The sequence below is a fragment of the Mus pahari genome, chromosome 2 (genome assembly GCF_900095145.1).
Source record: "Mus pahari chromosome 2, PAHARI_EIJ_v1.1, whole genome shotgun sequence".
Classification (NCBI taxonomy): domain Eukaryota; kingdom Metazoa; phylum Chordata; class Mammalia; order Rodentia; family Muridae; genus Mus; species Mus pahari.
The window spans coordinates 5,939,248-5,943,145 of NC_034591.1; the positions used below are offsets into that span (position 1 = coordinate 5,939,248).

Below are 3,898 nucleotides of genomic sequence, written 5' to 3' on the forward strand. Positions count from 1 at the left end.
TGCTACTTCTTCTTTTAATTACCCAAGGAAAAAGTTTATTGAGTTCCCAAGTTCTAGTTTTCTGTCTCCTTTGCAGTTTGCAGCAATGAGGCCCACCTTGCAGCCAGCACAGGCATCTCTGGATAAAAGATAGTTTCCCAATGTGCTGGTGGTGACCACCTTCATAGGGATGTTCCACCGGCTTTATGGCTGTGCCTCATGCACACGGCTAGAAGTTTTCTTTGCCTTGTACTTGTGGTTTGCATGGGCAGCTTTTAAAATAGGTTTGTCAATTCTGCAAAAATACAGAATTTTTCCTGAATTTGGATGTCATCCTTGCACAGAGGCAATGCCATCTTCTTTGAATCATCTCAATTTTAGTTTATGTTTAGTTTATGTTTAGTTTACAGAAGGAAGACTCACTGCTTCTTCCTTCCTTCCTTCCTTCCTTCCTTCCTTCCTTCCTTCCTTCCTTCCTTCCTTCCTTCCTTCCTTCCTCCCTTCCCCCCTCCCTCCGTAGACCAGACTGGCCTTGAACTCAGAAATCTGCCTGGCTATATCTTTTTTTTCTTCCAGCTAAACAAATTAAGATAGTTTAATTTTTATTGGCCTGATATTTACACTTATTTATGGGCTATAGTGTGAAATTTTATAAAGTGGTCAAATAAAATACCAAGTAGCCCTCAAATATAATTTTATACACTAGAAATTACTTATTTGAGCCGGGCGGTGGTGGTTCATGCCTTTAATCCCAGCACTTGGGAGGCAGAGGCAGGCAGATTTCTGAGTTCGAGGCCAGCCTGGTCTACAGAGTGAGTTCCAGGACAGCCAGGGCTACACAGAGAAACCCTGTCTTGAAAAACAAACACAAACAAACAAACAAAAGCAAAACAAAACATAAGAAATTACTTATTTGGAAATGAAAAAATTAATCACTGATGTACATACTGATGTTATGTTTCTTTTTATTATTATGTTCATGTATTGATACAACACTTTTAAAAATCTATTCTCACAATTTCACACATTTTCCTTACTTTCAGTTTTTGATACTTGGAGATGCAGTAGAAAGAAGCATTTTCTTCTGGAAATTGGACGGACATGTGCTTAGATTTCTTTGAATAAGCATCAGACATAAGTGTTATGTCTGATTCCCACTGCTGGTGAATGTTAAAATATCGCAGCAGCTGCCAACTCTACTTCATATCTTTGCTAGCACTCAGCATGCTCATCTGGGGCATTTTAATATGTGCGTAGTAGTATATCATTTTGGTCTTAGTTAAACTTCCCTATCAACTTATGAAGTTAAGCAGATTTTCATGTACTTATTTGCTCCTCAAATACCACACCTCCAAAATAAACAAGCATTGTAGCATCAGCTGTTATTTTCAGCCAAAATGTTTGGTGGGGACCTTAGTAGAAAAGTAGCTATTTGCAAAACATGAACATCCAATTTATTACCAAACTTCATTTGCTTAGGTTTTCTCCTTTTGCCCACAATATTTTGTAATTTTCAATTATAGGATTTTCATTTATTTGTTAGGTTATCCACTAATATTTCATAATTTTGATGATATGTTACCAATATTTGCTTTTAAATTACAATGTTTAATTCATTTGTTTGTATGAGTATGTGCGTGTTGCACACATGTCACTGCTATGTGTTACAGCACATGTGTTGAGAAAACTGGACAAAATTTAAAGTTGGTTCTCTCCTCCTACCATGTGATTCATAGAGATTAAGCCCATGTCACCAATCTTAGTGGCTAACATTCTTACTCAACGACCTATGTATCTTGCTGGCCTGATGTTACTAGTGTTTAAATATTTGTTTTGCCCTGGTTATCATATAAAAATAGACCTCACTTTTATGTCATCTAGCTAACCACACTGCTTTGTTTGACTAGATTTTATTCACAGACTATAGGATTTTCTATGTAGATAATCAGCCCTTTGCCAGTTTGGGCAGCTTTTCTTTATAGCACTATGTCTGACCTGGATCATATTTTCTTATATCATGCAAAAGTTACACAGTAGAATACTATTCAGCTATTAAAAAAAGACACCATGTATTTTTACAGGCAAATGGATGGAACTTAAGAATATTATCCTGAAAGAGGTAACCCAGATCCAAAAGGACATTAATGGTATGTACTCATTTATAAGTGGATATTAGCCATAAAATACAAGATACCATGTTACACTCCACAGACCCAAAGAAGCTAAACAAGAAAGACAGCACAAGTAAGGATTCTTGATTTTAACTTAAAAGAGGGAATAAAAAAGTCTTAAGAGGTAGATGGAGGGAACAAACTGGGAGAGAGAGGGTATGGAGAGAGGAATGGATGTGGGGGTTCAAGATCTGGTATGGGGAGGGACAGGAGTGATGGCCGTTTCATCATTAGAATGAGTGAAAATCTGCAACTGACTGGGATGAAGAAAGGGGCTATCGCTAGGATGTGGCAGCGACCTGGGAAAGTGAGACAACCAAGAATCAATGGAGGTGACCTTAGCTGTGACTCATAGCACTGGGGATGTGGAACCTGAAGAGACCACCTCCTGTAGCTAGGTAGGAATCTCAGTGGAGTGATAGGGACCAACCCACCCACAAAACTTTTACCCTAAATTATCCTCTCTACAAGAAATGCAGGACCAGGGGATGGAGCAGAGTCTGAGGGAATGGCCAACCAGTAACCAGCCCAACTTGAGACTCATCTCATGGGCAAGCCCAATCCCTCTGTTATGCTTGCAGACAGGACTTTAGCATGGCTGTCTCCTGAGAAGCCCCACCCACCAACTGGTTCAGACAGTTATACACCCACAGCCAAACAGTGGATAGAGCTTTGGAACGCTTTTGGAAGAATAGGAGGAAGGATTGCAGGTCCCAGATCAGGATATGAATTTCTCAGGAAGAACAACAGAGTTAATTAACCTGGACCCTTGGGGCTCTCAGGGTCTGAATCACCAACCAAACAACATTCGCCTGCTGGACGTAGGCCTCTTGTCATGTATGTAGCAGATATGCAGCTTTTTATTTTTTACAATGACTGATGGGGGGGGGTGGCTATTCTAGTCTCTATGTGGGATATGTTCTTCTAGCTGGGCTGCCTTGTCTGACCTCAGTGGGAGAGGAAGCACCTAGCTTCGCAGAGACTTGATGTGCCAGGGTCAGGGTTAATACCCATGGGTGTCCCCACTTGCTCAGAGGTGAAGGGGAGGGGGAATGATCATGGGAGTGGGTGATATGGAAGGGGCAGTGAGTGGGATGTAAAGTGAGTAAGCAAAAATAAAAAATAAAAAATAAACAGGTAAAAGCTACCAGCAGTAAGCTTTATCTTTTGGTGATATTCTTAAAGAGGAAGGTTTATTCTTGACCATTAAGATGACATAAACAATACTTTTATTTCCAGGTTGAGGAGGTTTCTTTAACTTCTAGCACACAGAATTTATTTTCAGGATAGTTTCTAAGTCTTTCCCTGAAGCTTTATTTGTAATTAGTGAGATTATTATGTGATTTTTTTCTTTTAATTTGTTAGCATGGTGAACCACATATTGATAGTTTCTAAATGAGCCCAACTTTTCATTCCTTTATTTCACTGTGAAGATTGGTTTTTAGTGTATGTTTTAAAATTCTACATATGTGTACTGTTTTCATGTCATTTCCTCTTTCTGCCTTCTCCCTCAAACTTCTCCAAGACAATTCTTAGTATTAGTTTTTGTTTTTTTCCTATCACTTCCGTATTACCATGTTAAATGCTTCAGATAGCAACACAAGGGAGCAATTTGTTTTGGCTCTCAGTTTTGGAGGTCTCAGCTTGCAGTTGGACCTGTGTCAAGGTAGTATTCCTAAGTATGTAACAGAGATAAAACTGCTTACTTCATGAACAAGTTATATATGAGATAAAAGAAAATAGGGACT

At 39.1% G+C, this 3,898-nt stretch overlaps 1 non-coding gene across 1 annotated transcript; it reads right to left on the minus strand.

The window, feature by feature from the left end:
* Positions 1-278: 278 nt before the first annotated feature.
* On the minus strand, positions 279-387 carry LOC115063449. The gene has a single exon (XR_003843325.1). It is a non-coding gene; the product is annotated as a U6 spliceosomal RNA (small nuclear RNA).
* Between the last annotated feature and the right edge of the window lie 3,511 nt (positions 388-3,898).